Source organism: Trachurus trachurus (assembly GCF_905171665.1).
Source record: "Trachurus trachurus genome assembly, chromosome: 24".
Taxonomy (NCBI): Eukaryota; Metazoa; Chordata; class Actinopteri; order Carangiformes; family Carangidae; genus Trachurus; species Trachurus trachurus.
Window position 1 is genome coordinate 4,143,436 of NC_139910.1, and position 15,618 is coordinate 4,159,053.

Sequence of the window (15,618 nt, forward strand, 5' to 3'; positions counted from 1 at the left end):
CACTCCAATATTAACACAGTCACTTGGTAGAACATTTTTAAGTCTACATTCTACATTCTACTTTCTTTCTTTCTTTCTTTCTTTCTTTCTTTCTTTCTTTCTTTCTTTCTTTCTTTCTTTCTTTCTTTCTCCCTCCCTTCTTTCCCTCCATCCTTCCTTCTTCTTCCTTCCTTGACCCAATCTGTTCCCTTTGCCCATCCTTCTTTCCTCCCTCCTTCTGTCTCTCCTTCCTTTCTCCACTCCTTTCCTTTCTTTGTTCCTCCCTTTCTTTCTTTCTTTCTTTCTTTCTTTCTTTCTTTCTTTCTTTCTTTCTTTCTTTCTTTCCCTCCATTCTTCCTCCTTCCTTGATCTGTTCCCTTTGCCCATCCTTCTTTCCTTCCTTTCTCCCTTTCTTCTTCCCACCATCCTTTTCACTTCCTTCCTCCCTTCTTTCCCTTCCCTGATCCAATCTGTTCCCTTCCTCCATCTTTCTTTCTTTCTTTCTTTTTCTTTCCCTCCATTTTTCCGTCTTCTTCCTTCCTTGACCCAATCTGTTCCCTTTCTTTCTTTCTTTCTTTCTTTCTTTCTTTCTTTCTTTCTTTCTTTCTTTCTTTCTTTCTTTCTTTCTTTCTTTCTTAAGTCTACATTTGAGCACTGAAATAGACCTACACTTAATAATTATATGAGGTATAGAATTCCAGATTAAAGGACCTCTGAATTTAATACTAAACTGCCCTAATGTTGTACGAGAAAATTTACGATAAATATGATTAGCTTTAGTCTGGTTGGGTATGAGTGAATAGTGGAATTTGCAACAAAAAAAACCTAAACTGAGACATGAAGAAACACCGGAGGGGAAAGAGTTTCTCTCCCAAAACAAGATGTCATAAATGATGGAGTGTGTAGTTCTCCTCTTCATGATGCTGATGTAATTTCGAGCCACAGGTGCACAGCGTCCCAATCAATACAGTTCAAAAAGAGTCGGAGCAGCAGCAGCAGCAGCAGCAGCAGCAGAGTTCCTGGAGAAGAGGAGGTTTTATATCTCATTTTACAGATCAGAGAGGGAGGACGGAGGGAGATTGTGCGAATAATGGAGGCTTTTGAAGCATAAATCGGACGGATTTAACGGGAGCTCTGAGGAGACACAGAGCGCAACAACAGAAATAGTCGGAGGAAGAGCGGAGATCAAACTGATGACAAAGCAAACTTCATCATCTCTGGTCTCTTTTCCCCCCCGACTTTATTAATCTCTAGTGATTTTCAGCAGCCCGAGAGGAGAGAAGAAAAAAGAAGAAGATGAGGAGGAGGAGGAGGAGGAGGAGGAGCGTCTTTATAGTTTCAAACTCCATCTCCAAAATAAGAAACACGTCTGAGGAAGATGAAACACGACGCAGTGAATCGTGTGATTTCTCAAAATAAAGTGGTGATAACTTCTAATACAAATGCAAAAACATTTATCTCCAGTCTCAGATTCTCAGTTGTGACAAATCGCCTCTTTTCTCTGTCCTGACAGTATAATCTGAGTATTTCTGGGTTGGCGCCTGTGTGTGTTTTCTTACTATATTCTGTCGACCTTCAGAGAAAATAATAATTACTGTTTAATCTATAACAAACTATAATAATAATTATTAAATGCCTGGAAATGTATCTGTAATAAAAGGAGCAAAAAGCAATGTAGAGTCTGAGGTGTTGATCTATGAGGAGCTCTAGTATCAACAGGTCGGTGTCACCCAATCAGAAGAGAGGAAGAGGAGGATCTGAGCCTCTCTTCTGATTGGCTGACTGTTTTCTGAGTGATCCAGTTAAAAATAGAGCAGATTTCAGAATAAAACACTCAGAGAAACCAAATCCTGCAAAGTTGTTGGATGGATGGTGGGTTCACAGGAATATATGGAGCTTTAACACAAACATCTACCTTTATTTTGAAGGAGCTTTAACACAAACCTCTACCTTTATTTTGAAGGAGCTTTAATACAAACCTCTACCTTTATTTTGAAGGAGCTTTAACACAAACCTCTACCTTTATTTTGAAGGAGCTTTAATTCAAACGTCTACCTTTATGCTGTATGGAGCTTTAAGGGCAGAGGGAGGATTTATTTGGATTTTGTTGTTGTTGTTGTATTCATGTTCTACTTTAGTGCCTAAAACGTTTTCTCAGTTCTGAGCATTTTGCCAAAACAACCTGTTAGTCTTGAAGTGTTCCATCCATCCATCCATTTTCATCCGCTTGATCCGGAGTCGGGTCGCGGGGGCAGCAGTCGGAGCAGGGATCCCCAAACTTCCCTCTCCCCGGACACTTCCTCCAGCTCTTCCGGGGGGACCCCAAGGCGTTCCCAGGCCAGCCGAGTGACGTAGTCACTCCAGCGTGTCCTGGGTCTTCCACGGGGCCTCCTCCCGGTGGGACATGCCCGGAACACCTCACGAGGGAGGCGTCCAGGGGGCATCCTATACAGGTGCCCGAGCCACCTCAGCTGGCTCCTCTCGATGTGGAGGAGCAGCGGCTCTACTCCGAGCTCCTCCCGGGTGACAGAGCTCCTCACCCTATCTCTAAGGGAGCGCCCCGCCACCCTGCGGAGGAAACTCATTTCGGCCGCTTGTATCCGGGATCCCGTTCTTTCGGTCATGACCCAGAGTTCATGGCCATAGGTGAGGGTGGGAACGTAGATCGACCGGTAAATCGAGAGCTTTGCCTTTCGGCTCAGCTCCTTCTTCAAGTGTTTTTCTCTCATAAAACAAAATAAAAAATAAAACTACATTTTGAATCCATGCAGCTCCAGTAAAAGCATCACTCTGCCAAAACTGTGAAGTTCTCCTCTGTGACCTTTGAGGTTGTCAGGCAGAAAACACCCACTGAGATCTGCTGATATCTGTTTCGAATGGTCCTTCTTTCCTCCCTTCCTTCTGTCTCTCCATCCCTCCTTCCTCCCTCCTTTCTCCACTCCTTTCCTTTCTTTGTTCCTCCCTTCCTCCATCCTTCTTTCCCTCCTTTCTCCCTTCCCACCATCATTTCCTTTCCTTCCTTCTTTCTTCCTTGACCCAATCTGTTCCCTTTCTTTCTTTCTTTCTTTCTTTCTTTCTTTCCTCCCTCCCTTCTTTCCCTCCATCCTTCCTTCTCCTTTCTCCCTTCTTCCCACCATAATTTCCCTTCTTTCCTTCTTCCTTCCTTGACCCAATCTGTTCTCTTTCTTTCTTTCTTTCTTTCTTTCTTTCTTTCTTTCTTTCTTTCTTTCTTTCATTCTTTCTTTCTTTCTTTCTTTCTTTCTTTCTTTCCTTCTTTCTTTCTTTCTTTCTTTCTTTCTTTCTTCCTTCCTTCCTTCCTTCCTTCCTTCCTTCCTCCCTCCCTCCTTCTTTCCATCCATCCTTCCTTCCTAGAACCCCAATCTGTTCCCTTTCTTTCTTTCTTTCTTTCTTTCTTTCCTTCTTTCTTTCTTTCTTTCTTTCTTTCTTTCTTTCTTTCTTCCTTCCTTCCTTCCTTCCTTCCTTCCTCCCTCCCTCCTTCTTTCCATCCATCCTTCCTTCCTAGAACCCCAATCTGTTCCCTTTCTTTCTTTCTTTCTTTCTTTCTTTCTTTCTTTCTTTCTTTCTTTCTTTCTTTCTTTCTTTCTTTCTTTCTTTCTTTCTTTCTTTCTTTCCCTCCATCCTTCCTTCTTCTTCCTTCCTTGACCCAATCTGTTCCCTTTCTTTCTTTCTTTCTTTCTTTCTTTCTTTCTTTCTTTCTTTCTTTCTTTCTTTCTTTCTTTCTTTCTTTCTTTCTTTCTTTCTTTCTTTCTTTCTTTCTTTCCCTCCACCCTTCCTTCTTCCTCCTTCCTTGACCCAATATGTTCCCTTTGCCCATCCTTCTTTCCTTCCTTTCTCCCTTCCTTCTTCCCACCATCCTTTTCACTTCCTTCCTCCCTTCTTTCCCTTTGTTCTTCTTCCTTCCTTGACCCAATCTGTTCCCTTTCTTTCTTTCTTTCTTTCTTTCTTTCTTTCTTTCTTTCTTCCTCCCTCCCTCCTTTCCCTCCATCCTTCCTTCCTTCTTCCTTCCTAGACCCAATCTGTTCCCTTTCTTTCTTTCTTTCTTTCTTTCTTTCTTTCTTTCTTTCTTTCTTTCTTTCTTTCTTTCTTTCTTTCTTTCTTTCTTTCTTTCTTTCTTTCTTCCTCCCTCCCTCCTTCTTTCCCTCCCTCCTTCCTTCTTCTTCCTTCCTTGACCCAATCTGTTCCCTTTCTTTCTTTCTTTCTTTCTTTCTTTCTTTCTTTCTTTCTTTCTTTCCTTCCTTTCTCCCTTCCTCCTCATCCTTTTCACTTCCTTCCTCCCTTGTTTCCCTTCGTTCTTCGTCCTTCCCTGATCCAATCTGTTCCCATCCTCCATCTTTCTTTCTCTCTCTCGCAAAGACGTGTCGTTTATTGTCCAATTTCAGTTTTTGGGAACTTTGAAACGGCGCAATTTTCAGCCGTGTTGTCGTGAGAGAAGAAATCAAAGTGGAGGCGCTGCGGCTTCTGATGGCAAAGACAGATAGAAGTCACAGAGACCGTCGGCACCACAGTGGGAAGTGACGTCCTGCTTCGTCCTTGAGGAAAACCTTAAATCCCTGTTTGCTCCTCGGGATGCGGCTGCGTGGGCGACCGTGACCTCCGACCTCCTCAGACTCGTATCGAGCCGACGACGCCCGACCACGATCAGCGGGGGGGTCGGAGTGAGTTGAGTGCTGCTGCTCCCGACCCCGGCTGATCGTCTCATTACCATGGTGATGGTCAGAGGGTTGAAGGACAGACGGAGGTTTCTCTCTCTCTCTGTCCATCAGGAAGTTTCTGAATCGTTCCTTCGATCTGGAAGATACAGAGAAAACAAACACGTTTACCACTGTGGATTCTGTAATATAACATTCCCATGTGTTGTTTAAAGGGATAGTTCAACATTTTGGCAAATTGGCCCATTGCCATAATCCCTGTAGTTTTAGGAGTAGGTTCGTTGTTTTAGAGGTAAATTCATGCAAAACAGCTGATGCACATTCCCGTTGAAGCAGTTTTTCATCAAGCAGTCTCTGTATTTCCCTCTAAAACAACTCTGTCTGGTAACGTTCTGTTATTATCTCATAGCGTGGTGAATGTGCAGGTCACAACTTGTCCACCAGAGCGTTGTGGAGTTGTTGGATTGTGTATTTGATGAGTTTGATGGGAGAAACCAAGAAATCCCATGAGCCTCCGTAGCGTAGCTCTGAGCAGCTCGCGGCTCTGCTCCGCCATTCTAAAAATAGCTTGCACCGACAATTAAAGGTAACGAACCTACTGCTATGACTATAGGGATTATGGCAATGGGCCAATTTGCCAGAATGTTGAACTATCCCTTAAAAACCCCTCCGAGGAACTTTCATGTTTTGCCAGAATGAAGACTGCATTTCCCATGAGCTCTAGCGCGTATTGTCATAAAGACGCTTCTCTGGCTCATGCGTCAGGGCTCCAGACTCACTTTTTTGTGGCAGTTTTAGACAAATTACTTTGGAAATGTATTTAAAATCCTTAAGAACAGCCAGGACAGTGGAGAACCGGAGCAGGGCGAGTCAACCTCTAAATAATAATATTAAAATAACTACAAAGATAAAACGATATATTTATCGAAGATGGACACATAAATGGCTAATGTAGATTCATCCACGTTAATATGAGACACTTTTCACTGGGTATCTTTAACTAATCTAGTTGTTTTCTGAATTTGTAGCATGTTTGTGTCTTTGTGTGTTTCCTGCTTGAGCCCTCAGGGCCACCGTAGAAAACAAAGAATATACTGACATGAAGAGATGGAGCCTTGAGAAACTGTGTTTACCTCCAACTGAACAACACAGTGTGGAATTATAAAGATAATATATAAACAGGATGTCATATATTATAATCTAGTACATTAACATACAGCATCATCTGCAGGAAACAGATGACAACGAGTCGCCCTTGAATTTTAATGCATCCTTATTTTTTATTTCGTAAAGGTGATTCTTGTGTAAACTGTTGAGTAACTAACACTTTCAGCATCATCAAGTCGTTCATGTTCTTTAGCGTAGACGAAGTTCTCTCTGCAGCTTTAGAGCTGGACTGAGATTTCTTTCTTTTAAATGCAGTCTCTGTATTTCCCTCTACAACAACTCTGTCTGGTAACGTTGTGTTATTATCTCATAGTGTGGTGAATGTGCAGGTCACAACTTGTCCACCAGAGCGTTGTGGAGTTGTTGGATTGTGTATTTGATGAGTTTGATGAGGGAAACCAAGAAATCCCATAATGAGCCTCCGTAGCGTAGCTCTGAGCAGCTCACGGCTCTGCTCCGCCGTTCTAAAAACAGCTTGCACCGACAATTAAAGGTAACGAACCTACTGCTAAAACTATAGGAATTATCCCTATGGGCAATGGGCCAATTTGCCAAAATGTTGAACTATCCCTTTAAATATCAGCTCCCACGTGGAGGGATTTTTTGGTGAAAACCTCCCATAGGTTTTCAGCTTCAGACTCAGATCTGGAGGTCAGAGGTCGTTTCCATCAGTCAGCGCTCGCTCTTCTCTCTTTAATTAACATTATGTCGGGACAAACACTAAAGGTGAAACGGCAGATTTCAGAGAGTGAATCCATCAGCGAGCGCTGCCTGTCTGTCGGCCTGTCGAGGGTTCATGGTGGAGGAACAGGATGAATTGCACCAAGCGGGAGTTTTTCACTGTGGCGAGTCCCGCTGCCCGCTGCATCCTCCTCCTCCTCCTCCTCCTCCTCCTCCTCCTCTTCCCTCTGCGTCTCTGGAGGATCGTTGTTATCCATCAGCTGGAGTAGAAAAGGCTGCGTCACTCCGCTCCTCTCTTCACCCTCATCCATTTCTTTTTATTCCCCCAGAGCTCGGCTCAAAATAAACAAACATCCTTCGTGATAATGCACCCGTTCTGTCTTTTTTATTTCTCATATCCAACACAAACACACACACACACAAACACACACACACTATCACACACAAACACACACACAGCAGTTTAACATGCAGAGCCAAACCCTGGGTTGTGTCACTCAGCCGTGACTCGGTGCTGTGGTGGATACTGACGCTCTACTGCCCTCTGCTGGTCACACTCACTGCTGTTGGACTGTTGTTAGAGTCCCGTATAGGAGTTCGTCCCTCGGGCTGGTGAACGGTTTGTTCTGCCAGAGGCTGAGACAGGTGTGGCTAAAGACTGGAGGCGGATAAATAAATACCTGCAGAGACAATTAACACCTGCACCGACCACAGAGGCCTCAGCAGCAGCAGCAGCAGCAGAGAGCTGGTCTGAGTCTGATGTGGTTTGGTATCAAGGCTTAATCAGCATGCACATTCTCCTCTTGGGTGGTGCAGGGAGCAGATCCCCAGTCAAGTTCAACATAAAAAAATCAACACTTGCTCCCGCACTCACTTGAAGTTCTTTTATTTAGTCATTTAGTCAACGTTTCGGTCAATTGACCTTCATCAGGTCATCTGATGTGGTTTGGATCATTCACACTGGATCTGGTGCTGGATGTGTGTGTGTGTGTGTGTGTGTGTGTGTGTGTGTGTGTGTGTGTGTGTGTGTGTGTGTGTGTGTGTGTGTGTGTGTGTGTGTGTGTGTGTGTGTGTGTGTGTGTGTGTGTGTGTGTGTGTGTGTGTGTGTGTGTGTAAACTGCAGGATCAGTTTATTTATTATGAAAACCACTGAATGATGGTGATGATGTGGATCAGTAGAGGGAGACACTTGATCAAAATGTCTGTTAATGTGAACAGTTCAGCAAGAGGAAGATGATGAAATGATCTCCAAAAGACATAAAGTTACAGATGGCACATTCTTTTACATTTTCAAACTGACAGAAAGGGAAAAGGGGCCCTCAACAAAGGTTTGGGCCCCCTGCATAGTTAGTAGCTAGTAGCCCCTTCTTTGGAAACTATCACAGTGTGTAAATAGTAAATATCTTGTCTGATATCTTGGTCAAAGTCTCCTGGGTTTCCCATTCTTTTGCAGGCTGCTGCTTTACCCTTTCAGAAATTTCACATGTGATTCCACGGGAAACATGTGGTTTTGGCCCAATTTTATATGAATCACATGTGAATTCCCATGTGAACCAATTTTCCACATGTGATAACATGTTTTCCACATGTGCTCTAACGCATTTGATCACATGGGGATTCACATGTGATTCACATAGAATTGGGCCAAAACCACATGTTTCCCATGGAATCACATGTGAAATTCATGTGGTTTTTCTGTAACGCTTGTTTCTTTTTTTCACTCTAAAACTGTAGAAAACTAAAACAAAACACTGATATTGATTAAAATACTGCAAAAGAGTGTTTCATGTTTAACTTTATGTCTTTTGGAGATCATTTCATCTTCCATTTGCTGAACTGTTTGACAATTTTTGACTGGAGAATTAGCTCCTTCCCTTTGTGACGTATCTTGATGAGTAAACTCTTAATATTTACAGAACAGCACCAGTTCATTGGTTCAGACTGACACATCTCAGCATCTACAGTACAGGATGGATCTGCATTGTTCAGACATTCATGACTCCCAGAGGACAAAGCCCAAATGCATCGGACATCGGAGCCACCGATAGGTCAAAATCTGAAATCTACCCAGTACTTTTTATGTTAATTAACCTATTAGATCTGCATGAGTTAAATGGTTTTTACAATAAACCAGATGTTGAATTAACTCATTAACATTAGCGTTGGATCATTAAAATTTGTAGAAATCAAACCGTCGTGGACCAACGGACCACTCATCATCCCTGAACCGGTGTTAATGAGTGGATGGTTTGAGTCCATCAGTGATGAACAAACAGAGACCTTGAACCCACAGAGGAGACGACTCATCGACCTGGACCGGGTTATTGGAAGTGGATAATTGCGTCAGACTTGATTTGAATCAGCGATTAGTAATTAGCGGTGCATCAGCCGGTGAACCGAGTCTCATGGTGATTAGTGTGTCTTAGTGAATGTTCCCCCTCGATGCAGACCTGCACACGACCTCTGACCTCCCTGTGGAGGAGGAGGAGGAGGAGGAGGAGGAGGAGGAGGAGGAGGAGGTGACATTCCCTCACAGCGATCAGCAGCTGCATCGAGGCTTCTCGTCACGTACGCAGGGCAGATACGTTAAAGGGATAGTTCAACATTTTGGCAAATTGGCCCATTGCCATAATCCCTATAGTCATAGCAGTAGGTTCGTTACCTTTAATTGTCGGTGCAAGATATTTTTAGAACGGCGGAGCAGAGCCGTGAGCTGCTCAGAGCTACGCTACGGAGGCTCATGGGATTTCTTGGTTTCCCTCATCAAACTCATCAAATACACAATCCAACAACTCCAAAACGCTCTGGTGGACAAGTTGTGACCTGCACATTCACCACGCTACGAGATAATAACACAACGTTACCAGACAGAGTTGTTTTAGAGGGAAATGCAGAGACTGTTGATGAAAAACTGCCCCCGACAGGAACGCACATCAGCGGTTTTGCATGAATTTCCCTCTAAAACAACTCTGTCTGGTAATGTTCTGTTAAATAATAGTAATAATTAATAATATTATTAAAAAATAATAATTAAATAATTAAAAAACAGCTTGCACCAACAAATAAAGGTAACAAACCTACTGCTATGACTATAGGGATTATGGCAGTGGGCCAATTTGCTTTAACGCTCAATATCACAGTTAGTAGGTGTTTCATCAGAGTTGGGAGTGAAGCGTTGGAGCATGATTCAACTGAAAAACCACAGAAACGTCAAACAGAGTAAACATGAAGCTTGTGGTTTGTGGTCGGCTCCGGTGAAGATCAACAACAATTATCCTCAGCTCTGATGTTTCCACATTCACAACACGTCAGCTCACGAGTCTGACTGACACTCTGTTCCTCCTCCTCCTGTGTGGCCTCATTTCTTGCGGCGTGCTGCCCTCTAGTGAGTCATGACCTCCTCACCGCCGCCTCTCCTGAGTCACGGTTTAATAATAAGAGAAAAACAGTAGTAGAGGAGACGACTGTCAGGTCTGCAGACAGAGTGTGAGCTAACTGCAGCCGGACGGACAGGGCTGTTGCTAGGAATTCTGGGCCCCCTTAAAGAATACTAAAGTGGGCCCCTCCCCCTAACTTTTCCTTTTTTTTTTTTTTTCTTAGACTACGTACAGTATGTATTATCGTTTTTTATTTAGCCTTCTTTGTTTTGATGCTAATGCAGCATTACACTGCAAAAACTCAACTATCTTAGCAAGAATATTTGTCTTATTTCTAGTCAAAATGTCATTTCTAGTCAAAACAAATCTCATTATACTTAAAATAAGACTCATCACATTAAAAGTAGCTTGTTTTTAGACACTTTTTACTTCTTTCAAGCAGATTTTCACTTGGAATAAGTAGAAAAAATCTGATAGTGGAGCAAGTTTTTCTTCCTTATTACAAGCACAAAAACTTACTTTCACTGGCAGATTTTTCTATTTATTGTGAATTTAAGTGAAAAAAACAAGTTAATTTTTGGGTAATGAGTCTTATTTTAAGTGGAAAGAGATTAGTTTTGACTAGAAATTAGACATTTGGACAAGAAATAAGACAAATATTCTTGGAAAGATGTTGAGTTTTTACAGTGTACTATGAGTATTAGTCAGGGTCTTACGCAGAATAAATCAGTCATACAAAGATTAGACTACTGGGGTTTTTGCGCTGGGCCCCTAGAATTATCATCACTTTTCTCCCCTATACAAAGGCCCTGCGGACGGAGGAGAAACTCTTTCTCTGTGTCTTTATCTGAATTTGCTTCAGTTTCCTCTTTTTCGTCCTCACAGTGGAAACACAACTGTTCCATAAATAACACCTGCAATGTTCATGTTCATGTTCATGGTCACATCCTCATCACATGTGGAACTAAACTTAAAATGAGTTTTGCTCAAAAAGGAACTGAAGACGGAAACTGCTAAATGTCAAACATGCACTTTATTTGGTCCAATTGCAGTTTTAAGCCTTCAAAAAACAACTTTATCTTTACATATATTTCCTTTATTTAACCTGGTTTAAGAGTAACTCTGCTCCATCCATGCACTGCAAAAACTCAAATATCTTACCAAGAATATTCGTCTTATCATTAGTCAAAATGTCATTTCTAGTCCAAACAAGTCTCATTATACTTAAAATAAGACTCATCACATAATAAGCAGCTTGTCTTTAGACACTTTTTCCTCCTTTAAAGCAGATTTTCACTTGCAATAAGTAGAAAAATCTGATAGTGGAGCAAGTTTTTCTTCCTTATTACAAGCACAAAAAACTTGCTTTCACTGGCAGATTTTTCTACTTATTTCAAGTGAAAACGTGTTTGAAGGAAGTGAAAATGATCTAAAAACAAGTTCATTTTTAGGTGATGAGTCTTATTTTAGTGGAAAGGGATGAGTTTTGACTAGACATTAAACATTTTGACATGAAATAAGACAAATATTCTTGGAAAGATTTTGAGTTTTTGCAGTGTGTGTCCCTTAGCTCCAGCTCCAGAGTCCTAGATCTCTTGTTAATGACAAATAAGACTACACAGATATGATAAATAACCTTATCCACCGTCCATGGATTGATTTCCCACCGGCTTCGTTGTTGGAAACAAATTAATGCACATGGAGGAGAGGAGGGTTAGAGACACAGAGGAGGAGAGTTCAGATTTAAAGCAGCACAAAACATAGTTACAGGATTACAACCATAAACACAAACACAAACACAGACAGTAATCAATTGTTCCAGAAAGAAGCAGCAGCAAAAGCAAAAGCTTGTTTGACCGGTTCTGTTCTTACAGCCGTGACCAGAATCCAAATAAAACTGTGAGATCTAATACTTAAAAGTTTGTTTCCATTTAAATCCCAACCCTCTTGAGTGGGAAGATCAGACTGTGATGCCGAGAAGATTTAAACTAACGCTTTAATTCATCTAAGAATCACTTCAAAACACTGTGTTAATTAATGCTGAGTAATGCATACATAATGATAACTAATTACATTATTCAACTTTTATTATTAATTAATAATTTATTAACTAACTTTGAGTAGTAAACATGAATTAACTGCTTACTAATAGGCTACATTAATTAATGTGTTTCCTAATCCTAATGATTGTTAATATATCCGTAAACAGTTAATTAATGCTTAAAGCAGAAGTAAGCGATCCGGTCATTTTCGCTAATGCTGCGTTCCAGGCAGGCTTTTGAAACCGTAAATTACAGCTTCAAGTCACAACTTACGACTTTGTAGTGTTCCAGGCAACCCACTCGTGTTTTTCCGACCTGTTTTACCGGTGAAAGTCACTATAACGGCCACTCGTAACTTCCGACCCGTGAACTTCACAGGTCGGAAAAACACGAGTTACGGGTTGCCTTGAACGCACCATAACAGTCCTCGTCCCTACGTCACCACATTCAGGCGCATCCCTTGGCTGCACACACAGCCCTGCATGCCGTTCTCTCTCCTCATTGGATAAAAATTGTAGGATACGATAAATGTTTTCTCCTGGGCTCAGAGCAGAGCAGAGTGACTGACAGACCCGTGTTTCGGTCCAAACACTCTATGTAAGTGATTGCTGTCGGAAGATATAACTATTTAAGACTTATATTAACACAAATATATCACTTACTTCTGCTTTAATAATGTACTAACTAACGTTAATTAAGGGACCCTTAGTGTAAAGTGTTACCAGATTTTTTTATCTAGGTTTAAATTCTTCTTCTTTGTTCATGAACCATGTCAACATTTGCAGGTTTTGCTATTGCTACATAGCTAACGTTAGCTTCAGCGAGCCTAGAGGAAATTTGGGTTCAGCATCGAGCTGTGTGTGTGACTCCATTTTCTATAACTTTGCTTCTTCTACTAAAGCTAGCATGCTAACCAGCTAGCTCCAGTCTTGTCGTTTTCCGATACCGAGTCACTGCAGTCACTGGAAAACCTTAACAAAGGCTGAAGCTTGAATACTTTGTTAAACTGAATGATACTTCCTTTAATGCGACAATGAAACAGTCTGTAATCATGTTTAATAGTTTCCTGTGGAGCCCAATTGATCAATTGATAAGGCACTTTATAAAAGCTTAGTTGCTGAAGTAGTTTAAGTCTCTATTGTTTTTCTTCCTTGTTTTCAATAGTACAGTTGAGTTTTGGTCTGTTCATTGGATGAAAACTGGTTTTTAAGGAGTGAACCTGAAGGAGTTTCCTGCCTTGAGTTCATGCACTGACGCTGGACTGAAGCCAGAAAAATATTATTTTTCCTCTCATATCCGTCTCTGACAACGAACAGAGCTGTTATCTCCGTGGCGACATTGTTTCTGGATTCGTCTCATGGGGATAAAAACACCTCCAGCGCGCTCTAATCTAAAGCGTGGAAATAGTTCATCAGATGTCATTCACTGGAGGACGAGATAAAAGCAGCAGCAGCAGCAGCAGCAGCTCCTGTCTGGATTTTAAAGAACAAAAACACCACAACGAATTTCAGCGTGTATACCAAAGACTCAAGTTAAACAAACCCCCCCCGAAACACGATAAGAAGTGAAACCGATAACAAACAAACAGGCGGTGCGGTAGCTAAATCCCCCAGCGCTTCAATTATGAGTGGTAGGTGTTAGAAAAGGAAGCGAGGAATAACGAAGCGGTGGTTCTCCTCCTGTTGTGTTGGAACAGAAGTGAAGTGAAGCCTCGGGGCCTCGAGCCGCTGGATCAGTGGCTTTATTTGACGATCTGATAACGACACGTATACACAGAAGCGCCTCCAGCGGTTTTATGGAAATCACTCAGACAATAAAAAACCACAGCAGAGTTAAAAGTCTTGTTTCCTCTGAGGTTGTATTGTTTAAAATGTGACTCCACCAGACCAGAGCCACACGTCTCGCTGCAAAAACTCAAATATCTTACCAAGAATATTTGTCTTATTTTTAGTCAAAATGTCATTTCTAGTCCAAACAAATCTCATTATACTTAAAATAAGACTCATCACATAATAAGCAGCTTGTCTTTAGACACTTTTTTCCCTTTCAAGCATATTTTCAATTGAAATAAGTAGAAAAATCTGATAGTGGAGCAAGTTTTTCTTCCTTATTACAAGCACAAAAAACTTGGCAGATTTTTCTACTTATTGCAAGTGAAAATGTGTTTGAAACAAGTGAAAATGATCTAAAAACAAGTTCATTTTTAGGTGATGAGTCTTTATTGTACGTGGAAAGGGATGAGTTTTGCTAGACATTAAACATTTTGACATGAAATAAGACAAATATTCTTGTAAAGATTTTGAGTTTTTGCAGTCGGGTCGGGTCGACCTCTGCTTCGTCATCGTCAGGGTTCGAGCTGTGCTTTGTACAGTAATATATGCCATTAATGTGAGAGATTAGGAGGAGGAAGCTACCTGTTTCTATACATTCACTCGTTCATCATCCTCCTGAGTCGAGTCGAGTCAGACTGAAACAATAAATCAGTCTGGCTCTCACTCAGGCCACAGTTTGTTGAGATAACAGTTAAAGGATTTGTTATAAATTTGGCCACTAGAAAAGTTCTCTAATGTATTCGTAAAATGAGCTATATTCTGTGTCTTTGATAAGAAAGCAGCAATAATATTGTTGCTATTGATCTGGGGCCGTATTTATCAAGCATCTTCAAGTGACATTTTGGTCTCAAGTGCTGAGAATTTGTGGAATTTAGTCCTACTCTCAACCTTAAGAATAAAAGCTATAAGGATCACTCCTACTCTCCCAGATCTTTAAGAGACCTCCAGAGGTGTCCTCGAAGGACGTTCTGGCTTTGTTTAATGACGAGGAGTTCATCAAACAACATCATTTGGACAGAGCATTTATCATCCTTGCGACAGATTTAATAAGGGACATCAATTTTGATTCATTCCCATATATATATTTTGCATTAATTTGTAGATTTGTGTCCAAATACGGTTGAATATAGACTCCCGTTCAACTATTCACTGAGATATTTCTAAGATATTTCTCTCTGCCTCCCATTTCCTGTCTCTTTCTCAACTGTCCTATCCATTAAAGGGGAAAAAGCCTGCAAAAATATACTTAAAAAAAAAAGATAAAGGATTCCCTTCCCTCAGCTCTGAGACTGACACTTCAGATTCAGTCCTAAACTTCATTAAAAATGTTCAATTAAAGTTTTACAATATTCTCTACCTGGACCTGGCCTTTACTTTTTTTTTCTGACCCTCAGTTTCCTGCAACTTGTACGTAAACACGCGGCTGCAGAGCTGTGATGTCTTTGCTCTGCGTCTCTAAGAAACGGGATGACGTTGGCTGGGATTTGATTGGTCCGTCAGCTCATTCGTGTGTTGCTCTGTTTTCCCTGGTGAAGTTCTTGGAAGTCCAGATGGGTTAGAAGACTGTCAGGCCTCTGGGAAACATCTGTGGTGGTTTGGCTGTTGTTGTCGTCCGTCCATCCGTCCGTATCACCACAATACCTCAGAAACGTCTCGAGGGAGTTCCTTCAGATTTGGTGCAAATGTTCACTTCGATTCAAGGACCAACTCTTCTTTGGTCCGAGGTCAAAGGTGACGGGGAGCCTTGGCCTTGGGAAGGAAATATCTCGAGAGAAAATTGCTTCACATTTGTTTTCATTTGGCCTTTTTGATGGTCCATGTAAAACCACTTCTCTTGATGCATTGTGGGAAGCATGGTTTTGGCCTTGAG